At 46.8% G+C, this 16331-nt stretch overlaps 1 protein-coding gene across 32 annotated transcripts in view; it reads left to right on the top strand.

Moving 5' to 3' along the window:
• Jakmip3 (Janus kinase and microtubule interacting protein 3) overlaps nucleotides 1-16331 on the top strand; it is a 130178-nt gene that overhangs the window by 18609 nt on the left and 95238 nt on the right. Inside the window, exon 1 of one of the 32 annotated variants that reach the window (XM_052713898.1) lies at nucleotides 7869-8177. The exons of 30 other annotated variants lie outside the window; for them this stretch is intronic. The gene's annotated coding sequence lies outside the window, so the exon portion shown is untranslated. Of the gene's footprint in view, nucleotides 1-7868; nucleotides 8178-8213; nucleotides 8337-16331 lie in introns of those variants that run through there. One more of the 32 variants, XM_052713894.1, reaches the window with a different exon arrangement.

Here is a 16331-nt window from a genome sequence, read left to right as displayed (position 1 = left end):
ATTCTTGCTCTGTGTTCCAGATTCCCTCTTAAGCTCCCAGAACCACATTCTGGGGGCTTCTACCTCCAGCCCCCAACCCCAGGTAAAAGCTGTCAGCCTGCATCCCACCAGAGTTCCTCTCCTCTTCATTAGGATTTGAGACAAGGCTTGTAGGTGTTTTAGGAAGGAACCCCAGGGAGCAGGGACAGGGAGGACCACTTCAGGGAGGGAGGGTAGTACTGTTATTTGGCTCCTTCTATGGCTGCATTTTGGATGTAATCCCCTTGCAACAGAAGCAGGTGGGAAAAAACTCACATTTGCCAGCTTCAGAAAGGGCAGGGAAGTGTAGAATGCCCTCTCCTGACCCTGTTGGCAGAGCATTGCTTACAAATGCCTTGTGTGAAGGAGACTCTGCTTCTAGAGTGCTGAGCAGGCCTTAGGCCACACCCTGTGGTGGCAGCGAAGCTGGAGCGTGGAGTGTGCAGGAATACATGGCCAACTGCTCTGCTGTCAGGCTGTGCCAGACAGAGGATGTTCAGAACATACACACCTTCCCAGTGCAGAGCACATAACTGAATCCAGCATACCGCCGAGGCCAGGAGACCAGCTCTATGGCATGACAGGGATTGTCTGTGCCCGTTTGCTTTGGTCTTTCCACAGCTCCACATACAGTTACCTCCTCCCTTCCAGTGTGGCAGAAATGTGGGACCCTCAGTTCTGGGCACTCTGGGCTGAAGGCAGCAGCTGTGCCCCATATTAACCCACGTGAAAGTGGCACCATCTTCTTCTCCGCTCCACCAGTGTGAATGCCGGGCATTCTCTGCTCTGGTTTGCGTGACATATGCCAATTAGCAATGAACATAATGGTGCTGTGTTCACTTTGGGTACTGAGTACAAGTCAGGGAGAGGACTCAGAAGGCATCCCATTGAGAGGACCTGCCACCAGCCCTTCCCAGGGCCAGATGGGTGTTTTGTGGGATCCTTGGCCATCTTTCCTGTGAGTGTGTGCTGGCCCACATCCCTCCTGGGCACTGCTCAGGTCTTGGGGCTCCTGGAGATGAGTATACATGGTACTGCTCCCAGAATCTGTGAGTGCCATTTGCTCCAAAGTGGGCCCAGGTCAGGGCTTGGGGCCTAGCTAGTGCAGCAGATTGGTGAGTGACTTCAATTTGTGTGTGTGTGTGTGTGTGTGTGTGTGTGTGTGTGTGTGTGTGTGTGTGTACACGCACGCGTACATGGGAAGGGCCGTATCAGGGAGTAGGAGATCACGTTTTTCTGGGTGGATAGCACTGTTGAAAATGTATACCTTGGGTTCCAGAGTCCCAGCTGCAATTCACTAGCCATGCCTTCCAGGTCTGTGGTGTCCCAACCTTCAGGACTGGACAAGGCAGAGGGCCATTGTAGGGCTATCACAGCTCCATGCTGTGGGATTGTTGGGTGGCCCTGACAGATGATGGCTTCTAACCTGTCTAATCCTGGACAGCTGGTAACAGTGTTGACAATTGTATTTTCAGCTACACACCCGTACTTGAAGCTTCTTTGGGTTTGCAGGGGTGAAGAAGAGCCTTTCTCCCTTCTGAGCTTTGCTTCTCCTTTGGGAGGCCCCAGGGCCAGCCTTCCTGTTGCCAGTGCCCAGCAGGCAGGGTGGGGACATCATGATGCATCTCAGTGGCACTGGCTGTGCGGCCATCAGCCTCTGGTCTCTAGCTGGGGATGGTTCCGTGGAGTGTTGTTTTTTTGTAGAAGCCAAGCTTTTCTAGGGGGTGGGGGAAGGGACCAAGTGTTTGGGTCAGGAGGTGAGCACCCTGATGTGCCAGTGTCCACCGATTTCTACAGAAAGTGTTTAACATAGTTAACATGGCCACAGCAAGGAGGCAACTCTGACCATGTATGGAAGGAGAGGTCAGGATGAGGCCTACCACTTCTGTCTTCCCAGTTCCACCTCCACAACGATTATGGTGCTGAGCCAGCCCTCGGGATGTCCCAGCCTCAAGTCCCACACTTAAGCCATTTGTTCCGCAGTGGTGCATGGTGGCCTCAGGAGAACATGGCCGCTGATAGTTTTCAGGTTTCAGAGATTGTGGCAAAGGTCCTATCTACTCACAGTGGAGGCGGGGGGACAATTAGAGCTATGGCCTGAGCTATCCACCGCTATCAGCAGCTGTGGTGACTCTCAGTCAGACACCCAGAGAAAAAGCTTATTTGACCCCTGAGGGATGTTGGGAGGTTACCTATGTTTTTGCCTTTTGTTGTCAGAGTACAGGTGCTACTTTAAAAGGTAAATAGAATTGTTGGCAAGATTACAACTGTGCTACATTCTCCTTCACCAACTGTCACAATGCTGGGCTTAAATGCCACTGGAATTGGCTCTAGCCCCAGGGTTTCAGGAGGGAGAGGAAGAAATGGAGAAATAATAAGTGAGGGAGGAAGGGAGAAGCTGATTTAGGCATCAGAAATATGAACCCTGGAGCTACAAGGCCAAGAGCCAGAGCTACAGCTGCTGTGGCCAGCGCAGGTCTCCTCCAGCCCCATGTGTATTTTCTTACCCATTCATAGACAGGGGTGAGAGGGTAAACTCTACTGTACAAAGCTGCAGCTTAGGCCCTGCCCAGTGCTCAGACCACACCCCCAAGAGCTACCTGATATGATATCAGACTAAAAATCTCTATTAAGCCCCAAGAAAAACTCATCTGTCACTACCAGCTCTGTGTGGAAGCATTTTAGGGAGACTGTGAAAAGCCAGGCCTTTCCTCTCCCACATTTGAGGCTCGACTTGAGATTTCCAATGTGGAGGCAATGGTGATATGGGTCTGGGTGGTACCTTGGTCCAGAGGGACAGTGAGCAGCAAGCATGAGGTACCTCTGCAGGGGCATGGAGAAAACAACATAATGATTCTAATAGACACCAAGAAAAGAGTTCAGTAAAATGCAGTAACCATTCATGATGGCAAAACAGAAGAATTTAACAAAGTCAGAATGCAGATGGGTCTTGAACCCGATGGAAAGCGTCCGGTGGATCTGCAGGCAACATGGTGCTCGATGGGAGACTGTTGGGAATTTCTCAAGTCAGAACAGTAAGAGGCTCTCACTGTTCTCAAGTGTTACTGGTACTTCTGTAAAGCAATAGAAGAAAAATAAAAAGTAGAATTGGAAAGGAAAAAAAGAAGCTATCTTCCACCTATATTGTCTATGCAGAAGAAAGAGTATGGAACATACTTTCAGAACTTATTAGTTTATTAACTTTCTATTCCAACATCAATATCAAAAGGATCACTGGTGTTTTTGTGAGGGTTCTCTAAGAACAGAACCAATGGGAGATGTGTGTGTGTGTGTGTGTGTGTGTGTATGTTGTACATATATAGGTATGTGTGTGTATAATATATATTAGTTTATTAATTCAGCCTTAAATAATAACAGCTAAATCACACCTGAGATGCTGAGAACTGGATAGCTGTATATTCCTTGAGGCTAAATGCGTCAACAGTCACACAATAGCTGTCTCTCTTGAGGTAACAACTGTTAGTTACTCAGTCTACAAGGCAGGTTCCTCATTAGTTCCAGTCTGGTGCCAGAGAGCCTCTAACCTCAGAACACTCCCAAAGTCCAAACAGGACTTCACTGAACATGGCAAGCTGGCTCAGAGGGGTTAAGTCTGAACAAAATGGCAGAGGATCTAGCTTTCCATACTTCAGGCCTTCGTCCAGCATTAGAGGGGTGACCCTGGTGCTGGTGCCATTGCCAGGGGCCAGCTCGCTGTGAGCTGACTATGGCCTAGTGAGGTCCACCAGGCTGGTTGCTGATATGGGAAGACCAAAACAAAACAAAACAAAAAAAGACCTTCCAAAGAACACCTGAAGATTTTTTTTTTACTTTACACAATAAAGATTTGTTAAACAATAAATTAAAACATTATAAAACATAGAAGAAAAGATGGATAAAATGATTAACATCGCTGTAGAGAGAAGACAATCTAAAAACGGAAGGAAAAAATAAAAATAGTGACAACCAGTAAAGGGTTAATAGCTAAGAAAGCCTCATTCAAGGCAGTGAATGACTACTCCCACAGAGACAGAGGATGAAGGAAGGGACCACATGAGCGTGGACACAGAGGCCTGAGCAGCCAACAAGCGTGTCTAAGATGCCTCTCACCTGTCACTAGGGAAAGCAAACCTAACTCAGTCAGTGTGGCCAGCACGGAACATGGCCAGGTGTGGTGAGGAGGCAGCTTACCATGACTGGTCAGCACTTTGGAGACAAGCTCCGGTGTTTAACAACGTCAGGATTCCTGTTCTCCTTTGCTAGCCACGCCCACCCCACCCCTGGGTACCTGCTTCAAAGACACCTGAGCAGGTGGGTGTGAGATTCATACCAAGGTTTCACTGTAGCACCATTTATAAAAATAGAAACCGCCTAACTCCTCATCAGTAGAGAGGAGGAGGAAAACTCGGTAATGTGATTTTTTTTTATATCTGTGGGAATACAGTGGAGACAACTGAGGATCTGCACACCCCATTGTGGATAAACATCAAGAGCACAATGTTGGGCAAAAGGCTCTGCAGAGTATGACATCACTTCTGCCGTGTTCCACAACACACGGAGCAATAATAGGATGATCATGAATATGGGCTTGTGAAATGAAAGCCCGAAGCCACCCATGGGAGTAATGAAAACAGGTCTGAGTTATGAGCAATTGCCGTAGGAGGTGTGACCAGGGGTGGGACATTGGAGCTCCTCGCTCCTGGCAGAAGCTGATGTGGTGGTAGCTTAGATGGGTGATGGGTTCTGATGCTGGGTGGTGGGGCTGTGAGGTGCAGGAGAGGCAGGGGCCAGGTGTTCAGTCAGCTGATTAGTGGGTGGGGAATTAGGAGCTAAAATGGAAGGAAGAATGGCCTTTGGGTGTGGGGGCAGATCACCTGGACTTCACAGGTCTGCGGCATCCCTGAGTGGGAGGATGTATGGAACTGGGTTTCCAGTGATGCGCTGGCAGTTTGGGAATCACTGAGTACCCAAGTTCTCCTAAAGAGAACAGGTGACAGTGGCCCCCTAACGGGAAGGGAGAACAAGGGTGAGGCTGGCAGAGGTTAATCCAGGGGCCTCTTGGTGACAAGAAAGATGGTTCAAGATTCCCTAGGGGGTTACAGTTGCCCACGTGCTGTGCGACAGGAGTGGTCCTGTTATTGCTCAGGTTGGCCGTAGGGCCCACTCCGGTTAGTCTGTTGGTTCCACTCTGGGGGCTGAGCCCTGGTTCCGAGAGCTGCAGGGCTTCTGCAGGAAGTCCGTGAGGATTGCTGTTTCCTTATCACTCCTTTATTTTCCCTAGTCTCTACAATGAGGAGATTTATGTTTTTAATTATGTGTATGCACGTGTGTCTGTGCACATGAATGTAATTGTAGGCTGCCTGGCATGGGTGCTGGGAATGGAAATCAGGCCCTCTGTCAGAGCACTGCACGCTCTTAACTGCTGAGCCATCTCCCCACCATCTCTCCAGCCCCCACAGACTTCTTCCCTTTGTCCTTTCTTTTCTTCTTTCTTTCTTTTCTTCTGTCTTTCTTTCTCTCTTTCTTTCTTTCCTCTTTCTTTCCTTCCTTCCTTCCTTCTTTCTCTCTCTCTTTCTTTCCTTCCTTCCTTCCTTCCTTCCTTCCTTCCTTCCTTCCTTCCTTCTCTCTCTCTCTTTCTTTCCTTCCTTCCTTCCTTCCTTCCTTCTCTCTCTCTCTCTCTCTCTTTCTTTCTTTCAGGGTCTCACTGTGTAGCCCCTTGGCTGTCCTAGAGCTTACACTCTAGTCCAGTCTGATCTCAAACTCACAGAGATCCATCTGCCTCTGCCCCTCTCCCCTCCAAGCACTGGGTATATTTTCTTTGTATAGCTAGGAAACAGATATGTTTCAAATAAGCTAGCTGCTGCTGAAGGTTTATGTCTTAGTGTGGTGCCCAGACCCTGTCCCTTCTACTCCCAGTCAGCCTAGGGACTCTAGAAGGGGGCTGTCCCTTTCTGAGACCCAGGTAAGGACAGCCTTTGGGGAACACATTTGTTGCAGTGACAAATGAATATACCTAGTTAACACATTTGCATAAGTTTGTTTTAAAATAAAAATAGATTTTTCTGACTTACAATACATATTCATAGTCATAAAATACATGTAATTTAGAAATTCATAAAGCAGAAGGTTAAGTCCTCTGGGTTTCTGTGACTTAGAGGTAAAACCATGCGATGTTTTGGTATATGCATGTTCAGACTCTTTTAAAATGTGCGTTCCAGGGATCAGACTCAAGTTTAGGGCTTGTGCAGCAAGTACCTTTACCTGCTGAGCTATGTCCACAGCCTGCACATTTATTTTTCTGTGATTTTTCTGTGACTGCTGTGAAGAACCCATGCAAAGGTGTGCATGTACTCATGGGCTCACACATGCTTGCACACCTCCCCACCCTCACCCCCCTCCACACACACACACACACACACACACACACACACACACACACACACACACACACACTGTGCATACTTTTTCTTTTTCACCGTGCTGGGACTTGAGCCTGGGACCCACCATGTGGTGGGTGTGTGTATACATTTACAGCCAGCTTTTCAAAAGCTTAGCAATAAGCTGTTTCTGCCTTACCCGTTGGCAGCACAGACATGGGGCCCTGTCAACGGTGCCATTCCGCACTAGTGTTTGCCTTTTGCTGTTGGGGCGGATTCTGTCTCTATTGTTGGACCTTAAGGTTGCTTCCAGTTTTACATTCTTGTGCTGTTGGAAACATTGCCGCAAGCCTCTTCAAGGGAGTCATATTTAGTTCCTAGAGCACTGCCTGACTCAGGGTGTAACCAGGTGTATTGTGAAATAAAATAAAACCTGAGTATGTTCTAACATGGAGGGAAGGGGAGCTGTCCTCTGAACGGATGCTGAGACTCAGGATGGCCCCACTGTGTTGATGCTCTGGCTTCATGGTCCACCTTGTGCTACAGCACAGCGGGTGGTTGGGAACCTGACCTCAGACTCCCTATCCCGCATCACTCTGGTTAGTTGTGGGTTTGAGGGCAGGTGGCTTGACCTAAGTTTCCTCGGCTGTGAAACAGCAAGAACAGCAGTGACCAGTGGTGGGGATGCTGTGATTGGCAGGGGAGTTAGGACAAGAAGGAGCACAGAAGAGCATCTTTGCAGAGTGTTCCTGTTGCCACCGCAAACAGGCCATTTGTTCTAACAGATTGGAACTAACCAGACCCAGACAGACAGCAGATATCAGGCTCCCTGCCTTAGTGTGCTGCCTTCTATTATTATCTGTCCCCTTGTGGAGGGTGATGACTATTGGGTCTAGTGTGGGGGACATGACTTTGGGGCCTGACTAGAAGAGGTCAGTGGGAGGAAAGGGTGGTGCAGGCCAGGGCACTGGGAGTGGGGCAGGGCTGGCGGGAGCAGAGTGGGCATGCAGGGTCTCCCTGCTTAGCGCTGGAGAGCCAGGCCTGGGTGCCCATATCTCAACTGGACCTAGACTCAGCTGTAGCCACAGTTCTTTTCCTGGTGGTTAAGTCCCGGCAGGGCAGCCAGGGTTACATTGTTTTCCCCAATTCAAGCAAACCAGATGGAGCCAGAGTGCTGCCTGCTGCCGGGGGAACCCAGGAGACCCACACTTTCTAAGGAACTGCTTTTCAGGCCAGCAGTGTTCTCCAGAGTCACTCAGACCGTGGTGCTGAGCTCCACAGCACTCTTCTAGTTCCATTATTCAGTGCTCTACCTACGTGCCTTCAGAATGAAAATACCCTTCTTAGTGGAAACACATTCCAATAGTGACCTTATAGTGACGTAAAGTCCCTATGGGGATTCAGTGCCCCAGAGGAAGAGAGGAGCAGAATGTATGCAGAAGCAGCCCGAGATTGGGACCCACCCTGAGTAGGAGCTGTCCAGGCCTGGCCTCTGCTCCTCACTCTCCCATTCATGTGAGAGCCTGTCTAGATCCTCTCAGGAGTCAGCATTCGTCCCTTGGCTGTGTAGCTCAGAGCAGTCAGGATCCCCACAGCGGTACAGTGCCAGAGCCTCCCCGGCTGTGGTCATCCTGAGCTCTGGGCCTCCATATCCAGTGAGGGAGCCCAGAGTACTGAGAGAAGCCTCTGCGTTTGGGGAGAGCTCCAGCCACGCTGGCTGCAGGGCTCTGCTTAGAAACGGCTGGAGAAATGGTTCCTCCCCCTGGATGTAGTCACAGCATGGTAAGTTCCATCTGAAAAATAAAAGCAGAGTTCTTTGCTGAGTCATAGAAGCTTCAGAGCTGATTTGCACAAGCCGGGCCGAGTCTGGGCAAACAGAGAGAGAGTCACAGCATCTAGATGAGAGATGGGCAAAGAGGGCAGAACCTGAGGCTTGAGAATGTAAGTATGTGTTCTGAGTACTGCAAATGCTTTGTCATTTTCCATCCGGGCTAAGGTTTGCCTCTCCAGGTTTATTCTTCTTGAATTCTCTGCTATATTGAGCATGCACATATATGTGCTAAAAGTTAGTAGTGTGATATGTATCTTGAGTGTGCAGGAACATGTAGAGGAAGATGTTCCAGGTCTGCTTTTATATGCACACTCATATACTTGGGGGGTCGCTGGGCCTGATTCTCACATAGTGTTCCTTTAAACATGGCTGTCTGTTTAATTGACTATGCAAGTGGAACCTTCCCCCTGGCAGCTGGGATGGGGTGGAGGATCTGAGTGGCAACTTTGCTTGGTTCCATGGAGACAAAAATCCCATGAGCAGAGCCTCTGGAAACTCTGGGCACAGCCTGGGAGCCTCCACTGCCTTCCCCTTCCTAGATGAATGGGGTGATGAATTGGACTTGCCTCTTGTTTTCTTGTGTGGTTTTTGCTTCTGTCCTCACCTTCTGCCTGCCCTCTGATTGGAGGGTGTCTTCTCTTTAAAACTTAGTTTGGAATCACTTCTAAGCAGGGCACTAGGAGAAGCAGCAGCTTGTACCAAAAGATATCCTCTTGTTATCTTAGAAAGGAGCCATCATTATTACAGGGTGCCTCAGTTTCTCCACTTGCTCAGAGAAAACCTGGTGTTGACTGGGGCTGGCAGGGCCACAGTGGAAAGGTATTGCAGGTAACTGGTAATAACTAAGTTATCCTAATGATACCATGAGACAACTGAGCAGTTGTGAACCTGCGCACACAGGCTGTTTGCAGCCCATCACCTGTCATTTTTGTTATTGGTTTGTAGTGTGAGAAATGTAAAGTTGCAAACAGGTCAGTCTTCCTCATTCAAATCCAAGATCAGAGTTGGAGACTTGAGACTTCTTGGATTGTAGCCTTTGAGTAGATGAGAACCAGCACGTGATCTTTATCCCCTAGATAACATCAGGTGATGTGAGGAGCACAGACTGCATCCTCCATCCATATCCTAGCACCCAGCACTGCTTGCCCTGTCTTGGAAGGACACTTTATCAAACACTTGACCAGACTGAAGGCAGCTCCCTGCTTGCTCTGCACTTGGGTTCTTCTGGAAGGCCCCAGGAGCTGCACCAGGGCAGCTACACTGTGTGATAGCTTGAGAAGTGTGCCCAAAGTTGTCTGTGTTGTCATTCTGCTGCTGTCTCAGGGCATGGGTGTCCCAGGGACCATGTCAGCAGCACAGAGAGCTGGAAAGGCTGGCCTCGCAGGAACCGGATTCTTTGCCTGGTGGTTCAGTCCAACTTTGTGAGAAGGGCTCCGCTCAAGGAGAAGGCTGAAGCCATGGACCGAAGCTGTGTGCTTGATGGAGTGACTTCAGCTTCCGCTGGGCAAATGGGATGGTTAATCCAAGAAAGGAGAAAGCCTGCCCAAGGGTATGTTTCCCCTGGGCTGTTAACTTATTAAAATTCTCTCTGGGACCCAGTTATGGTGGTGCATGCCTTTAATTCCAGCAATCAGGAGATAGAGGCCGGTGGATCTTTGTGAGTTCGAGGCCAGCCTGGTACATAGAAAGTTACATAGACAGTTCTGAGCCAGCCAGGGCTACACAATGAAACCCAGCTTGGTATATTTGTTTGTTGTTTGTTTAAATGCTCTCTGAACCAAGAGTAGCGGATGTGAATGTCTTTTTTCCCCCTGTTTCTATAACATTACCTCAATGAAAACAACTTAGGGGGAAGGGCTTATTTTGTCTTACAGTTCAAAAGTTCAGTCCATCATAGTGGGAACATCCTGGCAGCAGGAGCTTGAAGTGGCGAAGGTTTGGGCTCGCTGGCTCCTTTTTTTTTTAATTTAAAGTATGAAATCCCCTGCCTAGGGGACAGTCCCACTCACAATTAAGATGGGTCGTTTCACTACAATTGACAGAATCAAGATAATCTCCTACAAGTATGCTCGTAGAGTTGTCTCCCAGGTGCTTCTTGAGTCTGCCTAGTTAACAATTAACATTAACCAACACAGCACACCTGTAATTCTAGCACTCAGGGGACTAAGGCAGGGGGATAGCTGCGAGTTTTAGACCAACCTACAAAAGAGGCTGTCTCAAAAGAAATAAACATCAACAACAACAAAACTGAATTTCCTCTGAGCCAGCACTTTTAAATTGATTTAATTATTCTTGTGTGTGTACACAGCATGGTGGGGCGTGTGGAAGTCAGAGGACACCCTCGAGGAGTAGGTTCCTTCCACCTTTAGGTGGGATCCGGGGATCAAACTCAGGGCTCCGAGCTTGTGTAGCAAGTATGTTTACCCACTGAGCCAGCTCACCAGCCCTCAACCACTGCTCTTACACACGGCCTTGACTTCTGGTTGGTTGACGGGGCTGACTTTGACTCAGAGGAATGCTAGGGTTTGAAGTCCCCACAAGAAGTCTGTGTGAATACCCAGTCAGGGCCAGCCATGCTACAGCCCGGCCAACAGGGTCTGAGCTGTGAAGAGCCCTGCGTCTATGTGATGTTCACACTACACAGGTCCACACCATTGTCTGCCCTGCAATAAACTGAGATCCAGTGTCATCTTGGCTGTGGGGAGGGGTGTCAGAAGTGGAGGGGCCTTTGTCTGCTTTATTCCCCTCACAGAACCCCTGATGACCTTTGTGGGCCCCTGATGAACTCTCTCACTGACAAGAGATAAGGCTAGGATAGTTCCTGAAGTTCAGGGCATGTTTGAAGTGGCTTCCTATGACTTGCAGAGTGCTAGCCCTGAGTGCTAACCTCAGGTCTCTGTGGTTGGCTTCCTGCTGTGCCAGCTGCCGAATCCCACTACAGTTATTAAAAAGCACAGTTGGCAGTAGTGTGGGTTTGGTTGCCTTTGACCTCAGAGCAGGAAGGAAATGAAGCCAAGGGCAGAGGCCCTACCTGAGACATTGATGTAAGAACGATGAGCTGAGTCGGAAAGCTTGGTCACTCTGGAGCTTTCCCTGACCATCTCTTCTGTGTATGCATCAGCAAGTGTCCTCTCCTGTCCTCCAACCCCCTCCCTTCCTTCCTCTCTCCTCTTCTCCTCCCCCCTCTAGCCTCCCTTCCCACTAGAGTCTTGCTAAGTGGTCCAGGATGACTTGGAATTTGTTATCTTTCTGCCTCAGCTTCCCAAGTGATCATAGCGTTACCATGCCCATTCAGGTTTCCACTGTTTATTTTTGTCCTAAGCAATCTTTTCCTGGTCCAGCATTCTGAAGATGCTGTCTGTTTTCATCTTCACATTTGCCTTTATCTAGGTGGTCTCTAATGGTAGTGGAGTGTGGTGCTTTGTCAAGTAGATGTACATAACTGTCCTAGCATGATGGAAAGGTCACTTTTCTTCATTAAATTTATAGTAGTTATCATTGTGGCAAAGTACTTGGCAAAAGCAGCTTAAGGAAATGTGGTGGCTTCAATAGGTATGGCCCCCATGGACTCATGTGTTTGAATGCTTGGCCAGTAGGAAGTGGCACTATTAGGAAGTGTAGACTTTTAGAGTAGGTGTGGCCTTGTTGGAGGAAGTGTGTCCCTATGGGGACAGGGGTTGAGGTCTCATATGCTCAAGCTATGCCCAGTGTGGTACACAGTCTCCTTCTGCTACCTGCAGATCAAGATGTAGAACTTTCAGCTCCTTCTCCAGCATCATGTCTGCCTGCGTACCATCATGCTTCCCACCATGACAATAATGGACTAAACCTCTGACCTGTAAGCCAGTCCAATTAAATTTTCCCTTTAGAAGAGTTGCCATGGTCACGGTGTCTCTTCACAGCAATAGATCACTGACTAAGACAAAGAAAAAGAATTTATTTTGGTTTAAAGTTTAAGAGAGCATATGGTCCATCATGGCGGGAAACTGTGGCAACACAAGTGTGAGAGTCTGGTCATGTTGCATTCAGTCAGGGAGCAAAGAAGTGAATGCTGGTGAGCAACTGGCTTCTCTTTCTTTTCATTCTGGGACCCCATTCTACAGGACAGTGCTGCCCACATTCCATGGTGGGTCCTCCCACCTTATTTAAACCTCACTAGGAATGCCCTCATAGACAGCTAGAGGTGTACCTCCTTGGTGACTCCAAATCCCATCAAGTGGACAAGACCGGCTATCACTGAGTTCTTTTGGACCCTTATCATAAAGTAGAGACTACATAGTATGAGGATGTATTTTCTTTCTTTCTCTCTCTTTTTCCCATATGTATACCAGTCCTTAAGCCAAAATACACCTCCATGGTTGCTATAGCTTAATTGTAAATTTGAAATCAGGTAGAAATTTCTAAGTCCAAGTTTGTCCTTTATTTTCCAGAATTGCTTTGGTAATTTAGATAATTCTTTTCCAATACTTATTTTAGAAGCAATTTGTTTAGGATTTTCACTGGCTCATTTTTTTGTTTGTTTTTGTTTTTGTTTTTGAGACAGGGTTTCTCTGTGTAGTTTTGATGCCTGTCCTGGATCTCACTCTGTAGACCAGGCTGGCCTCGAACTCACAGAGATTTGCCTGCCTGTGCCTCCTGAGTGCTGGGATTAAAGGCGTGCGACACCACCACCGGGCCTTATAAATCTTCTTTTTTTTTAAATTACATGTGCATTGGTGTTTTGGCTGCATGTATGTCTGTGTGAGGATGTCAGATCCCCTGGAAACAGAGTTACAGACAGTTGTGAGCTGTCATGTGGGTGCTGGGAATTGAACCCGCATCCTCTGGAAGAACAGCCAGTGCTCTTAACCACTGAGCCATCTCTCCAGCCCCACTGGCTCATTTTTTCAAACAACACCATAGCCATATTAAGTTCCTCAGTCCCTGAACATGGTTTGTTTCCCTGTGTACTTCAGGATTCTTTAATTTCCTCTCAAGAATGCCTCCTAGCCACAAGTGCACAAACACTGTAACAATTTAGTTAAATTTACACTGAAGTATTTCATTTTATTTTGGTGCTATAGTGTATGGAATTGTCTTGAAGCAAAACTGTTGCTGCAATCTAGAAATATAATGGTGAACAGCATTGATGAACAAATTATTTTTCTCTTTTGCCTTTCCAACATCTTAACTTTCCAAACTCTCAAATGTGCTCATGGTAGATTCCTTGGGCCTTTATATTTTGGGTTGTGAGCCTAGCCTCTAGCAACTGAGCCATCTTTCTAGCCCCTTTAGGCCTTTCTGTGTAAATGATCATATCCTGTGTGATTACCAATGAGTCTTTGTCTTCATTTGCCATGGCCCTGAACATCCCCCGCCCCCTACAATTCTGAGAAGTAAAAAGGAGAGAGGCCCTTGCATTGGTTTCTGTTTTAGAGAAAAGAAAACAGCTCTTCACTCTTCACATGTGCTGTTAGTTATGGTCTTCATCACATTTTTATATTTATTTGTTTTGTCAGGGGACAGGCACACATGCCACGGTGCACACGCGGAAGTCAGAGGGCCGTTTGTAGGATCTGGTTCTCTCTGGGTCTCAGAGCTGGAAATGAGGTGTTCAGGTGTAGTCAGGTACCTGCACCCACCTCGCCACCTCGCCAGCCCCACTATGGTTAGGTAGCTGCTGTTTATCAAGCTGATGGTGTTTCGTTTCCTTTCTAATTTGTTTACATTTTTTATCGTGGATATATTTGGAATGTTTTCAAAAACTTCTGCATCTTTTGAAGTTATTTTTTCAGTATCTTAGTATAGTGATAAATTGAATGGATTCACTTAAAATTATTATTTTAACCAATTTTCTCTAATGTGTCCCCATAATGATAAAACTTACTGATGAATTTGAGTAGCTAGTTTTGTTAAAGAGATTTTCATCCATTCTCATGAGGGATATTCATTCTCTTTTTGGAATATTTTGGCTAGTTTTTTTTTTTGAGTGTGTGTATGTGTGTGGTGTGTGTATGTGTGTGTGTGTAGTGTGTGTGTGTCCTTGTGCATGGATGCCAGAAGTCAACCTCAGATGCCATTCCTTAGGAGCCATCCACTTTATATTTTGAGACAGGGTCTTTCACTGGCCTCAAGAATTAGGTTCTGTTGTCTGGACAACAAGCCTGAGGGACCTGTCTGTCTCTGCCTGAACACTGAGATTTCTATCACACACTACCATGCCTGGATTTTTCCATGGGTTCTAGGTATTGAACTCAGATCCCCGTGCTCACTGACTGAGCCATCTCCCCAGACTAGTTTTGGTGTCAGGGTGGCTAACCTCCTGAGATGACCTGGGAAGTGCACTCTTTTGTGTTTCTGAAAACATAAGTACGGATTTGGTACCATTACACTTTAGACATTGGGTGCATTGTCCTAACAGATGCCTCTGTGCTGAGGGTTTTCCTTAGCACATGAAAAGCTACCCCAGTTGCCAGTGAGCATCCTTCTCTGGGGGATTTCAATGTCACAGGGTGAGTGGTGACACCCCTCTTCCATCCTGATGTTGATATTGTGTTTCCTCTTTTTATTTCATTAGTTTTATCAGATGTTTATCAATATTATTATGTTTTTCTAAAAAAAACTTTTGGTTTTATTTTCCTGTTTTCAAATATATTGATTCCTGCCAATGTCTTTCTTCATGATTTACTTTTTTGTATTCTTAAGAGAGGAAAATTTGCACATGATTAGAAACCTTTTTATGTTCCAGCTTAAGCATTGTAAAATTTGTATCACATTTATTGATTGACTGATTTGTATGTGTATGTGGGTGGGTGGATGCACACATGTCACAAGCCATGGAAGTCAGAGGACAGTTCATGGGAGCCAGTTCTCTCCTTCCGCCATCTGGGTCCCAGGGACTCCACTCAGTCCCTTCGGGTTGATGGCAAGTTGTTCTACCCACTGAGCCATCTAGCCAGTGACCCAATGTAAGAATTTAATTACAAATTGGTAAGAAATAAAATAGTTTATTGTCATGATGCTTCCTCTTTTTTTTTCTACTTTTAATGTGTTCCATAAATCTTGGTACATTTGTTTTCAGTTTTATTCAGTTCAAAAATAATTTTCTAATTTCTTTATTGGTAACTTTTTTTGTATATGAGTTACTTAGAAATTTTATTTGTTGTTGTTTAAATTTCAAGGTAGTTACCTGGATAAGGAGGCACACATCTGTAATTCCAGGACATGGGAGGTGGAGGCAGGAGGGTCAGGAGCTCAAGGCCATCCTTGTCTCCAGAGGGGCCAGCTTGGGCTACACGAGGCTTCGTCTCACAAACACACACACACACACACACACACACACACACACACACACACACACACACACACACACACATATATCTTTCTAGTACATGTTCCCAATTCAATTTCTTTTTGGCCAAATAATATACATTGAGTCATTTAAATAGTTTAAATATTAATTGTATTTGTTTTATCACCTAGCATCCTGCTGTTGGGAGGTAATTACAGCCTACCGATGTCAGTTAGGTCACATTGTTTGATAACACTGTTGGGGTCTTCTACATCCTGACTAATGTCTGTGTACTTATTTTATCTCACTGAGGTTACATGTCCCATTGTAACTGTGAATGTGGCTGTTTCTACTCCTGTTTCTGTAAGCTGTTGCCCTGTGTATTTTTGAAGCTTTGTAGTTTGAAGCACACACAATTAGGACAACTGTACCTCATTGATAAAGTGATTGCCCTTGTTGTTATAGAGTGCCCTTCCTGGTCCCTGGTCCGTCCCATGCCCTGAAGCCAACCCTTGTCTAACACCGAAGAAGTCACTTCAGGTTCTCACTGAGACTTGGATCCATTTACCTTTTCTGTTCTTTTCAGCAATCTGTGTCTTGCAGTTGATGTGAGGTGCTTTGCTGTTTGGCTGTTGAGTTTGGGGTGTTTTTTAATGATTTGTTTTTTTTTTGTGTGTGTGTGTGTGTGTGTGTGTGTGTGTGTGTGTGTGTGTGTGTGTGTGTCCACATGTGCCTTTGGTGCCCTCAGAGGCCAGAAGAGGGTATTATATCCCCTGGAGCTGGGGTTTCAGGTGACTGTGAGCTGCTCCACATGGATGCTGGGAACTGAAGTTGG

Source organism: Peromyscus californicus, unplaced genomic scaffold, assembly GCF_007827085.1.
Source record: "Peromyscus californicus insignis strain IS unplaced genomic scaffold, ASM782708v3 Scaffold_4__1_contigs__length_199733344, whole genome shotgun sequence".
In the NCBI taxonomy this organism is placed as follows: Eukaryota; Metazoa; Chordata; class Mammalia; order Rodentia; family Cricetidae; genus Peromyscus; species Peromyscus californicus.
This window is presented reverse-complemented; position numbering and strand designations above follow the sequence as displayed.